Source organism: Calliphora vicina, chromosome 1 (assembly GCF_958450345.1).
Source record: "Calliphora vicina chromosome 1, idCalVici1.1, whole genome shotgun sequence".
Lineage (NCBI taxonomy): Eukaryota > Metazoa > Arthropoda > Insecta > Diptera > Calliphoridae > Calliphora > Calliphora vicina.
This window is the reverse complement of record NC_088780.1, coordinates 58,187,995-58,202,345: the sequence shown is the minus strand read 5'-3', so window position 1 is coordinate 58,202,345 and position 14,351 is coordinate 58,187,995. Positions and strand designations below refer to the sequence as shown.

The window sequence follows — 14,351 nt, the reverse complement described above, 5'->3', positions numbered from 1 at the left end:
TCAAACACTGTTAATTTAGAATGTTATGCAGCTACATGATAGAGATAACAGTAATTTACAACGTCGACCGAGCATTAACATGCTGTGGACAGCGAAGCTGCCGTGATGCTTTATTAAAGTGTGTTGTTGCTGTGTTTGTTTGGTGTGTGTGCAGTGCAGTAACTGCAGGCTGGATTTAAATGTTGTCTGTTTGTTGCTGGAATGAATCCCAACACAATTTCAGTGTGTGCAGAGACGCATACGAATGACAACGTTTTGTTGTGTCTCAGGCGGATACTTAACAGTCCTCTTAATAACATATAATTGTACATTTTCATACCGAATGTTTGCTCTGGTTGGTTTAGTGTTAAAGAAAATGTGAAATTGTTTGAAGAGTGGTGTCTGTTGTGTTTTCTTGTTACATGTGGTTAGAACACAACCAAATTCAACGTTACTCCCAGCAGGTTTAACATTTTCGTATGAATCAAGAGCATGTGATGGCTGGCTGTGCGTTTTGTTTTGTTTTAAATGAAATAATTTTAATTTTTTTTCGTTTCAATGGTCTGCCTGACTGTTGGTGTGTTTGCGCGCTCGGGTTTGATTCAGTGTAACACACTCACTCACACACAAAACTGTTAACGATAACGAGCCAGTCGGGCCACGACTACTACAACGACAACGAACGTGTGCTGCGAGTATTTTCAGTTTCAATTTAGATACGAAAGCATTTGGGAGTAACTTTGAGATACGGCGGGTAATATTTTAGTATTTCTGAAATAAAAATAATTTTTGTATGCAGAGATAGAAAGGAAATAATTTTTTTGAAATACGTAAAGCAAAAGAAAAATATGAAAATACGTTATATTTGTAATGAATTTTTGAAATTGTGTAAATGTTTGAAAAATTAAAAGAAATTCGAAAAGTTTAATTTTATTGTGGGCGTTAAATATGTATTTTCTAGACAAAATGTTGTTTTTTGCCGAAATTTATATCGAAAATTTAATTTTTATGCTGAATAGACCGACCGGCACATGATTTTAAGTGAAAAGTAAAACATTCACCAACACACGTCAATAAAGAGAGTGAATGAGTGTGATTAAACGACGAAAAAATAAATAAATTAAAAGTGAATTTGTTTTTATTTTTATTTTAAAAACTTAAGTAACAACAACAATTTCAAAAAAGAGCAAAAAAAGAGTGTTCTTTGAAAATAATAGACCCCAACATAATGGGTGCTCTAGGCCTAACGGAGCTTTGGCACAAACTTTCAAACTCAGTGAGCGAATGTGTGTCTAACGGTGTGTTTGCCAAAATAAACCTACAAAAACAACAACACGAGAAAAAACGCTAATTGCAGATAAAACTAAAAACAATTACACCAAATAAAAAAAAAAACAAAAAAGTGATCTATTATTTTATTTAGTTTTGCTGTTTGTTGTCCAAGCAAAAACGTCATCTCTTCAAAAGAGTTTTACTGAAGTGCGTGTGAGTGATAGAGTGTGCAAAAGCGTACGTACGTGAGTGAGTGTGTGTGTATGGAAATGTTTGTTGTCCACTGAGATGACGGTGATGATGAGTACGTGAAATTAGCATACCCATCTACTTACTAGCAGCATACTTAACGACAACAGAGCTGTGCAAAAAATATTTTAGTGTGGCTGCTGCGTCAAGTACGTTTTTACGCGCCTTAACGAAAACATAGATAAGCGGTACTGAAATATTACAGTAACAACTCAAAATCCATAAAACTTTTCCGGTTTTAACGCTAAACGAAAACAAAACAAATAAAAATACAAATTAAGTTCAAGAAAATCCAAGAAAAATAATTCATAAATAAAAAAAATATACATAAATTCAAAAAGTCTGTAAAATAAAAATAATTCAAACCACTAAAATTATCGTGTAATCTACATAAAAAAAATCAAAACGAAAGCAATTTAGTTATTAAACCTTTAAAAAAAATCATAAAATTTTCCTTTAAATTAAAATATAAAGCAAAATAAAAGTTTTAAAATTTTTTTACTCAAAGAAAAGCAAAATTGAAAAGTGCTGAAAATAATGTTAAGTGTTCTGCTAATAAAAATAATTTACATAACTGAAAATTAATTTCAACCAAAACAACTCATTTAAATAAGGTAAGATTTTTTAAATTAAATCACCAGATTTTAAATTTTTTTTTCTTTGCGTTAAATTAATTTAGTTCCTATTTTTTTTTAAGTAGCAAAAAAAGAAATTATTTTCGTGTCTGTTACGACAACAATTTTGTATTGCGTAAGGTATTTTAGTAGTTTCTTTTTAAAAATTTTCAAGTGATTGTAGATTATTTAGAAAAATAATACAAAAATAAATAAATAGTATATGTTAATTTTTAAATACGTTTTCTTTCATAAAAAACTATAGTACTAACATACACTTGAGTTTGTGTATTTTTATTTTTCGTCTTTTCTGTTGTCAATATTTAAAAATTAAACAATTTATGTTTAACCCTTTAAAGGGGAAATGATTAGATCATGTTGAAAAATCTAAATCAAATGAATTAAATAAAAACGAGATAATTTTAGTAAAAAAAATTTTAAAATTTTTAGAAAACAAATTTTTAAAAAATATTTTTTTTTTTAAATTTTTTCAATATTTTTCTAAAAAAAAAATAATATGTAAGGAACTAAATAAATAAAAAGAAATATTCGAAAATTGTACAATTTGTAGAAAAATTAATAATTTAATAAATTAATAATTTAAATTAAAATATTTATATGTCTCACAAAAAATTGATCTATATATTTTCAATGCCTTTTATTTTATATTGATAAAAATACAATTAAAAGAAATGAAACTAAATTATGTTATTTTTTATATTTTGTTTCAATAACAATTTTTTGGGCGAAAAAAATCGATGATCGAATGGCGAAAAATTTCGATGAATATATCCGGTACACTGAAATTATATTTAAATAGTTTTCCATTATTTATTTTTAACAGTAATTTTTGTTAAAAAACTACATATTTCTTTTTAATTGTATTTTTAAATTTCGTTATTTTTTTATTGCTTAATTTTTTGTTATTTTTTATTGTGTGACATATAAATATTATAATTTTAATTATATTTTTCCACAAATTGTACTATTGTCTAATATTTCTTTTTATTTATTAAGTTCCACACACATTTAAATTTTTTTCATCAAAATTTTTGAAGGAAGCTTGCTCTTTAATTTTAATTTAATTCATCTCGCCTTTAAAAAATGTTTTTACAATTTATTATTGAGTGCTTAACAGCTTTAGTATAAGTTTAAAATTTAAAAATTTTGTTTCGGTTAAAATATTCAAAATAATTATTTCAATCAGTAAAAATGTATCCAATTAACATTTATATTTAATTATTGAAATTTTTATTTAAAAAAAAATTGTGAAAATTAAATTTTTGTTTTTGGCAAAAATTTTCGAAAAATATTAGTATCATCCGCAATTTTATTATGATAAATTGGCAAAAATTTGTTAAATCTAAATTATACTAAAAATTTAAAATTTATATGTATTTTTTGTGTTTACGTCAAAATAGTTTGATTTTTCAAAAATTTTTAATAAACTTAAGTATAAAGAATATATTTATTTCACTAAAAATATTTCCAAGTTTACATAATAATAAAGCAGGGGCACTATTTTTATTAATTGACACTAAACTAATAAAAAATTCTTTGAAACTAAAATTTTAGAATCATAGGATTTTTTTAAGTTTTTTAAAAAAAAATTAAAAAAAGTTTATAATATGAATACTATTTTAAATCTGTTTAATACTACCAGTTTGTTTAAATAGTTTTAATTTATTTTTACAAACTTACTTTCCTATATGTACTTTTTATGTAATTTTCCTTCTTTAATTGCTGTTATTGGAAATTAGTTTGATTTCCCAATATTGCCCTTAAATAATTTTCAAATAGTTAAATTTTCTTGCATTTTTATGCCTCACGTTCCAAATGGGTTAAACTGAAATGAAGATCATTTGTGAGCAAACAAAAATAAAGCTTTTTTAAGGTAATAAAAACAAGAAATTCACAAAATATTTTAGAATATTCAAATCTACAAACGTAATTTAAATATTTGTTGTGCCCTACATTAAAAATTGTATATATGAATGAACGAATGTCTAAATATAAAACTTAATTATTTCGTATTTCCTATAAAAGTTTATCAGATAAGGATTCAAAAACAAATCATTTCTACTACTTGGATTTATTTACATTCCTACATAGTATTTTATAATGTTTTAAACATAATTTGTAAAAAAAAATATATTAAATCAAATGTCACTAAAAAGTTCAATAACATTGATGGATGGTAAATGAAATAAAAAATTAACAACTAACTCAACATCACACACTTATTAGATTAAACCAAATGTTTTCCATTTTAATCATTTTATTTAGATTTTATTTGATTTATTCTGCCTAATCTACTTGAAAGTTTAAGGTACACTGGGAAAATGTTTGCAATTATTTAGGAATGATATGTTATTCATTTAGCAATTTGTTTACACTTGAAAAATAATGCAAGTAAATTAAGATTAATTTTTTAAGGAGATTTTAATAACAAAATGTTTAGCTTCCTCACTATTTCTATTAGTAGTGAAACTCAACATCATCATTTCAATCACATTAAAAATAGGGTTTTTTTTAGTTGAAACAAAAGTGGTTGCAGAAGATAAAAGATTTTATAAAAATTTTACATTGAATATTTAAAATAAAAAAATCGAATTTTTTGAAACATAATTTTTAACATTTTCTCGACATTTAGCAATATTTTATTGAAAAAATATTTTATAGAGTTATGAATCAAGAATTAATCTAAATAAAGTTAACCATAGCAAACAAACTGTTGTTAATACTAACCACAGGTCGTGATTGCAGAATTATTGGTTTAAAATTGAATAATTTTGGAACTATTTCTAACTTACAGTTAAATTGAATGTAAACAATTATTTTGGTTTAAAATTCAACTAAGATTTATAAAATTTAACCCCTATAGTTAGTGTTAACTAATGAATATCTAAATTTCCCAGAAGTTTTGCTGAATTTTTAAATTAGATTTATTGGAAAAATAGTTTGAATATTTTCATTGAAGCATAGATCTAGGACGATTTTAACAATATATTTCTAACAGATTTAATAAAAAACTAATAATTTGTATATCCGAATTGAAAAGTTTTTTTTTAATCTTTTAACTTATTTTTATACCTTCACCTTCGTGGAAAGGGTATATATATAAGTTTGTCATTCCGTTTGTAATTTCCACAATATAATTTTCCGACCCTATAAAGAATATATATTCTGGATCCTTATAGATAGCGGAGTAGGTTAAGCCATGTCCGTCTGTCTGTCCGTCTGTCAGTTGAAATCAATTTTCGTGAAGACCCCAGATATTTTCGGGATCCAAATCTTCAATAATTCTGTCAGACATGCTTTCGAGAAGTTTCCTATTTAAAATCAGCTAAATCGGTCCACAAATGGCTGAGATATGAGGAAAAAATCAGGACAACCTCGATTTTTGACCTACATACATATATCTGGATTACTAAGTCATTAATGGATATCTAATGATAGATATTTCAAAGACCTTTGCAACGACGTATATAAGAACATAGTAAGTTGGACATACAATGGGTAAAATCGGAAAAATTATTTTTTAACTCGAATTTTTTTTTTCACCAAAAAAAAAATTTAAAAAACAAAAAATTTTAAAATAACAATTCGAAAAAAAAAATTTTCCAAAAAATTAAAAAAACAACATAAAATAAATTTTGTTTACCTAAAAATATTTAAAATTTGTATTTTGAAGTATAATTTGGTTATGGGTATATAAGATTCGGCACAGCCGAATATAACTCTCTTACTTGTTTTTTTTTTTATTGAAATCAGCACTTACAATTCCTTCTAATTCCTTTGTGAAAATTCTGAAATCATCTCACTTAAACTGAAACAAAAAAGAAAATTGGAAAATTTTTTAGTTAAGCTTATTTTTGAAAATGGATTCTTTATTCTAAAGTTTCAAAAACAATTAAAAATTTTAGTTTTATTTCAAAAAATCGTGAATGCAAAAAAAATGCACGTTTTTTTGCCGAAAATTAAATTTGTAGAATACGACCGAACCTAATATTCGGCCAAAAGAATCATTATTCAACCTAATTCGAAATAATTAAATTATCTTAATTTAAGAGTAAGTTTCCGTTAAATAACGGTTAAATCATTGTGATCTGACTCCATTAATAATGTTTTTTCATCCTGAACAAAAAAGTGTTTTTTTGAAGGAGCAGCTTTTGAAAAATCAATTAATTTCCTTAGATATTTTTGAAGAAATTATAAGTCCTTTATAAAAGTTTCGATATACTGGTATAGCCCGATTTTTGTCTTAATCCGAAAGCGACATATACATAAATATTTTAATTTAAATTAAATTTTCCAACAAACTGTACAGTTTTGGATCCTTTAACCCGAATTGTCCCAGGACTTTTTTGTAAAAAAATCTGATTAGGTTAAATTTATTGTAAAAAAAAACCCATTTTCATAATCTCTGGTTATTTTTTAACTTGACAATATACCGACAGTTCTCTCTTACGAAAAACAATAACTAGAGATTGAGGAAATGGTGGTAAGTAACCGAAAAAGTGGTGGACACACGGACAATTCGGGATAACATCCAGTTTTTAGAGCAGAAAAGGGCAAATTTTTTTTTGCCCGAAGAGAAAACGCTAATGTTGGTTTGTAGGCAGAAAACACCTTTACTATTTTTTCGAGTGCACGATTAATATGTTGTTGAACTCAACAAAAAAATAATACAACAAATACAAAATTATAGCAAAAAAAATATATATAAATGCTAATACAAAAACAAATAAAAAAAATCAAACGCACAACAGCTACGCAAATGTTTAAACTTGTAGATAATAAAAAAAACACATGGACGGACAGACACTCAGATAGAGTGATGGATAGAAAAATTTGCAAACATTTAAAATATGAAAAAAAAAAAACTAAACTAAAATTATTATTAGCACCAACAACTGTAGCAGCAATAATACTCGTAATAGTAAAATAACACAAGTACATAATGAGATCTTTTATACAAATAAATACAAACATACATAGCAGATATTTGTGATAATTTAGCAGATTGTGGGGGGGGGAGGTGTGGAGATGACACAAAAGGGGTAGATAAGCAAAGTGAAAAAGTGTAATATTAGTTTACCAACTATTACGGCAGAAAATTAATAGAGAAGAAGCAAACCAAGAATGAAACAGAAACAAAACCGTAAAATTGAATGCAGTAGTAGTTAAACTTACACGCACAGTCTGTTTGGGTTTGTTAATGTAACGTATGAAACTAAAACTGTAACTGTTTTTCCAGTTAGAGAAGAGAAAAGAAGATAACAAATATCTTCTTCATTGTTTAGTGGGAAGTGTATTTGTTATTCTTGTTGTTGTTGTTGTTGTTGTTATTGTTATTATTATTTTATTTCAATATAAATATAGTTTAGTAGTGATTTTTTGCGCTTCTTCTTGTTGTGCTTGTTCTATTTTGTTGTCATTTAGTTAAAGGTTTCTTGTTCTTTTTTATGTTTGCAAATACGACAAAAAAAATGGCAAAAGAAGAAAAAAAACAATAGAGACCCAACAACAAAATTATAATAATGGATTTCAGTCAGTCAGTCGGTTACTGTGCATAAATATTTTGTTTCTTTTTATTTTTATTATTAGTTTTATCATAGTAGAAATGTGTGTATAAATTGTTGTTTTTGTTTCAGTATTTTTATTTATTATAGAAAGCGAAAGTGTTTTACTACATTTTGTTTTAAAATTTCAAATACAAGGTAAACATTTTTTAAACTCAAACACGCATAAAACTCAGAAACTTAAACAAACTAGATATGTACCTATGTATATATAAAGAAAAACGTGGATAAATCAGGTCTATTTAATGTTGAACTTAATTTATTGCCCAGGCGGACATTTTTTTTGTAGAATATTTTATTTTGTAGTTGTTGTCTTTAAACCACTGCTAAACGGCAGTGCTGACAACACGTGCAGTGCATGCAAAAAAATGACTGAAATTAAGATTTTCTAGTTTAATAGGTTTCTGACCAAAAAAAAAGACTGATAAATTTAAAAAAACTTTGTTGGAAAACTAGATTTTATTTCAGTTTCTTAAGCACTTTCCTTTCTCCCAGCACGCATATTAACCAAAATTGTTAAATAAATCAGCTATCATGTTGTAATTTAATTAATTAGTCTCTTAACAGAGGACACTTTTTGAAAGACTCTCAAACGCATTGACAGTTTAGCAGTAATCAGTGTTGCCACTTGCCTTATACCTAAATTACTTATACATTCTAGAATAAATTACAGTTGTAAATTATATGTCATGATATCAGATAGTAGAATTTGCGTAAATGCTGTAAGTCCTATTGTGGATACCAAATCTTTCAAATGGTTCAAAAATAAATTCAACATGTAGGTTATGTTCTATGTGCAGACACTCATCAAACAGCTCACTCATCCCATTGTGATACCCAAGAAATATCGATTTTGAAACAACGGATGTTGAATAAGTATCCTGCTGTATACTTATTCAACATCCGTTGTTTCAAAACCGAACCAACAAGATTCTCTGATGGAGGAATGGATGCATCTCAGAATCATCTAAACACGAGAGGAAGAGGGTTCCAAGAATACGTTCCCAAAAGTTTGTTAGAGCCGGGCAATGGCAGAATAGGTGGGACACCTATTCTTCTTTTTGACAGCTTCTGCAGTAGTCGTTGAAACGTAGGCCATTCTTCTATCATGTGTTTCAATTATGCATTGTCCTGTAATAAAATAAACAATTAGCCTTATTTGGAATTCTACAAGTAGTTTCGTTCTGCCGCCATCCTATACGGGCCAAGTTCAACTTGTAAGACGGAGTGTATGCCAAGATTTTTGGACCAAATATGATAAATTTTTCCGTCAATGGACAATTTTCACTAATTTTAATTTATACTGGGGTTTGAAGGATGGATACATATATATTCTGGCCTTTGACATCCTTTGAAGTAATTGTCGATTCAGGATTGTATCGACTCTTCAGCAACAGACTGAAGGAGATCTAAAATACACTCTACAATAATTTAAAGGCTGGATTAGCGGACCGTAATGTAATGTATTAACTTTTGGAAGCTTCAAAATAACGTATTGGACTAAAAATACTCAAATCTCTCAGAAATGCTTAATGAATTGTGTGTATTGAGTAAATCACTCAGCAAATTTCATTAAAATCTAATAAATAATAAAAATATTTTTATTGAAAAGCTTTTTAATCTTATAGCTCAATTAAATTTATTGTATCTACTACATAAAATTTAAAAATATATTTTTCACAAAAGTTTATTTTTAATCAAAATAAAACATAATTACTTCAAAAACTATTTATAAGAAAAATACCTTTCTTCCCACACATTTAAAGGGTTAATAAATTTAAACAAAAAATAAACATTTCTTATCATTGACAAAATCCAAATTGTAAAGAATCATGGCTATTTGCTTCACTCGGCAAGAGCAACACAGAAAGATAACTTTTGAAATCAAAAATTTCATTCAAAGAAAATTTAAATAAAACAATATAACCAAAAGTTCACATTATTAGCAAATGTTTTCAAACTTACAAGATTATACTCAACTGAAAAAATACAAATCTCTGACAAAATAAAAAAATAAACATACTACATACATATATTTTTATCTAAAAAAAACGTGTTAAATAATAAATTTGGATTAATTTTAAGAGATTTACGAAATTTCCCACAAACATACATAATATACCACTAGATACATATAAAAATAAGAATATACAATAGAATATAGTGAAAATATTAGAAAAATACAACACAAACCAAAAAGAGAATTGAAATTATAAATATACTGAAGAAATGTCGCCAACATTAAAATCACACTTGCCAAAAAATCAACAACAACAACAAAAGCAACAAAAAAGTTCTAAAATAAAACGATTTTTTGTTTCTTTTTGTGAAAAATTCAAAAAAGAAAATCGAACGCACAACGAACTTTATGTAGCAGACAAAACATAGAAGCTACAATAGAGAGCAATATTATGGCAACATAAAGCTTTTTGAGTTTTTCCCCCCGAGTTTTCAAAAAGAAAACAAAATGAAATATTTGTATGTGAAAAACTTGCGTAAATCTAATTTACTCTATGACGAATTGATAATATTCTCAAATGCACCTTCTCTGCAGCTTTTTTATTTTCATTTAGTTGGCATTACTGTTAGTCGACAAATCGAGCAAGAGAGAGTGTTGTGCCAATAGCGCTTTTTTATAATCTATTTAAGATTTACAGGAAATGTGGTGATAAAGAGCAGATTTCTGTCAAATTTCTTCGCAATAAATTTAAAATTTGTTTCTTTCATCACATACAATGCAAAATTTCTATAATTTGTTTATAATCTATTGCTACATTATTTAATGTTGCTGCCTTTGTGATTTTTGTTTTTAAACAATTTAATTTTGAAATTATTGCAAAATTTTTTGTATAAAATACAATGAATTCGAATACGTTTATCAACACCTAAAGCTAAAGAATGGTTTAAATTGTTAAATATTTATGATTAATAAAATTTGTGTTTGTTTTACAAAATTATGTTGTTTTAAAAAATAACATTATTTTATTGATTTTTGTTCAATATACTATAACGCCAGTGACATTAGAAAGGAAACATATTTATTTATTTGTTGTTCATGTTTGATTGATCGCTATCTATAATATGTTTTATGACTTGTATGTTATTTTTATTAATGTATTTAGGAATCATATAAAATCGGTGACAATTCAAAGAAATCGCTTAAATTATGTTGTAGATTTAGGTTTACAAGCATTATTTAATTAAATTTGATTGATTGTTTAATTTAAAGTATTAAATATGTTGTATTTTAATTAACTTATTAATTGGATTATGTGGTAGCTGGAAACCTGTGTGTCTTGACATATCGTTTGTTTTCAAATTACTAGCCGGAGAAATCGTACTTCCTTATGATCATAAAACATAAGTACGTTTTATGATGAAACACAAATATTTGTGATGTTTTTTTTTTTGTTTTCAACAAAAGGGTACTTAAAAATTGACAAAAAAAATAATTACAGAAATTTTACAGACAGATCTTGCAGATTTCACTAATTGATATTTAGGTTTAAACAGAACTTTGTTTCCAACCCATTGTTTTTATACCAACTTGTTAAGTTAAATATAATTCCGGAAACAGTATGTTCCAATTTTATATAAAATAATAAAATTCCTTTATCTGTGTAATTTTTGTGTATAAATTTTGGGTAAAAAATCAATGTAGTCGTGGGTTTTTGCTTATACATATTTCAACCTTCAATGGGCTGATATTGATGACTTTTATACCAATACTTCTCATGACTATATCTGATGCGACTTGTAGGGGCATACGGATATCTCATAATCGACAATGGTATTTATAAAGATTCAAGAAAGTTTTAAATTTTTATGCTTTTGTTCTTTATAATAGTTGTGATGACAACTAGTAGACAACATTGTTAATATGCCGTTATACATAGAAACTAGAAAAATACTCAAAAAATTACACATATGAGTGTTTTTTGTTGATTTCATATATGTAGTTTGTTTACTAATATATTCTTATCACTTAGGTTTTTGACAACTGAGTTAGGTGTTTGACAGGAGAGTTTCCACTCTATATATATTTCTCTATGCCGTTATAAGAGAAACAGCCATAGATAAATACACATAGATCCCAAACTCACCAGTCAAACACCTAACTCAGTTATCAAAAACCTATGCGGTTAGAATGTATTAGTACAAAAAACTATGTATAAATACGCTCAATGCGTATTTCTCCATGGAAACAGCTACACCTATAAGGGCCATACTGTTGTAATAAATAACATTGCCACATTGCTTGCAAACAAAGCAATTTTTTTAAGCAAAAATATAAATTTGCCAGCTATAAATATTTATTATATTCAAAATATTCCATTCATTGTATTAAATAAAATGGTATTTTTTATAAAAAAAATTAATCCATTACAAGTTTTTAATTCTTTGGCCATAATTCTTGTCTTAATTACTAAACATTTTCCTAAACATTTAAAATTGAACTAAAAAAGTCCATAAATTTTAATACATTTTAATTAAACAAACAAAACAAAAGATTTCGTTCTAAAGTTGTGTAAATAATTAATTTAAAATTTATGATTTCACACCAAAATAGGTCAATTGGCCGGCATTGCTTGAATAAAAGAAAAACTGCACTGCTTTTAAATTTCTTTTGAAGCCCTTAATTAAACAAGTAATGTAAGCAATTTATTTGATATTTTAATAAATCTTTTGTAAAATAATTGAAAAGAAATTTATTAGACAAAGAAATAAAGGACTAATAAATTAATTAATGTGAAATAAAAATTATTATTTAATATAATCTGGGTTAGAATGAATATTCCTAGACTATATGACCCATTTATATTATTTAAATATTCATAAAATTACAAAATATTTTAAATAATTAAAGTTTTTTTTCAATATTTTATGTCTCTCTTTTAAATTAAATTTTTTAATATTTCCTTTAAATAAAACTGTTCCAAATTATCACATTTTCTTTTATAGTGATTGACAACTACCAATTTTGTTTATCGTTCGATGATGCCTCAAAAAAAACGCGTTTATTTTCCCAGCGAAAAAATCGTTTATTTTCATAATAGCGTTGGTGGTTGTTTTGTTTACATTTTTATTTGTTTATTGTTTGGTTGTCACAATTTATTTGTTTATATTATTACGATTTTTTTGATGTTAATGTTATTGTTTACAACTAAACAAGTACTTGTCTGATTTATACAAAAATAAAAACAAATTATTTTGGTACATGAATGGCAATGAGAGAGTAAGTGAATGAGTGAGATGTGTGATCAGATCATATCATCATTGAATGTCATTTTACTTTTTACACAAATATTCTCATTCAATATTTAGACACCTCAAAAGTAAACAACACATGAATTTCAATACAAACAGAAAAACTTTTGCAAGTGATGAATACAAACAATATTTAAAATATTGTGTAGAAAACAATTACTTCCGGTAGTGTTAATGTAAAAAACAACAACAACAACACACTCGTAAACAATAATAATGAGCTCTAAGAACATAATTCTTAGTAAACTGATTATAACACTGTATTGATCATCATATGTCTAACTGGCGGCCTGCGTGCCTAAATTTCAATGAAAATGTAATGAAATTTAATTCGTTTATAATTTTAAGTTTTTTTTCTTTTTCATTTCAATTTATACCACTTCTTGCTGGTGTTTTTTTTTTTTTTTGGTTAAAAGATCATTTACTCAGTCATTACACATGATTTCTTATTTCTTTGGTTGGTTGGTTTTCATTGTGGCAAAAAAAGAGCGAGAAAAAAACCTCGTTACGAATTATTTGTGGTTTTTCCACAATATTTTTTTTTGTTAACGCTGCGCTGTCTGTAGAAAATACAGCAACTGCTATATATTTAATTGAAATATTTGATCGATTGGAAGTAGAGTAAAATGAAGCAGATCTTTAGACACAACAAATATATACAAAACTCTTAAAACCAAGCAAACCAAACTCAACATAGAAATCCGGCAGTATCAGGGGTAATCGAAGCAAATGTTTACGATTTTTGTGATGGCACTACTTAAGGGGAAGAGTGTTCAATTTGTTGGTTTAAGGGAAAGCTTTAAAAGCGCCCTAATTTTGAAATGCATGCAATAATGTTAGTTGGCATCACTTTTCTACCGTTATATGCAGTGCTGTCAACTATTTGTGATCAAAACGCGCCGTTTAAATGAACATTAGAAATGTTTTGTTAAAAGTGTGGCCATATTTGTATCAACAGATATATGAGAACCCGCAGTACAAAATGTGCTTTTTAAGTATTTTTCCAAAAATGGGTTTTTTGGTATTTTTATAATATTTGGGTTGAAATCTTCTAGAAACAATCAAGTTAGCAAAAAGTTTTTTAATTTTTTTACTTTCTATTAACAAAAGGTACAACACTAGTATAACAAGAAAATTTTTTTTTAATTTCAATGTTTAATTTGTTTATATATTAGATCAGGATTGAAAACATTAATTTAAAATATTATCGTTTAAAAAAAACGCATAAACATACTTTTTAATTTTGTTTCTAACAAAGCGTACTTTTTTTTCTTTATTTTTTGACAAAAGTTTCTTTTGCCGATAATAAAATGATTTTATATCAAACATCCTTAACATTTAATGTGGTGATTTATGGCAGTTAGATGTATCTATTGATAAGTAA

The 14,351-nt window shown here is 26.4% G+C and overlaps 2 protein-coding genes across 3 annotated transcripts in view; one reads left to right on the top strand and one right to left on the bottom strand.

Annotated features, from left to right (window-relative positions):
* LOC135962753 (saccharopine dehydrogenase-like oxidoreductase) overlaps positions 1–14,351 on the bottom strand; it is a 485,871-nt gene that overhangs the window by 249,459 nt on the left and 222,061 nt on the right. The window lies entirely within an intron of this gene.
* Positions 553–14,351, top strand: part of bnl (branchless) — a 174,632-nt gene continuing 160,833 nt past the window's right edge. For both annotated transcript variants that reach the window (XM_065514591.1, XM_065514592.1), the window contains exon 1: positions 553–2,114. The gene's annotated coding sequence lies outside the window, so the exon portion shown is untranslated. The remainder of the gene's footprint in view (positions 2,115–14,351) is intronic.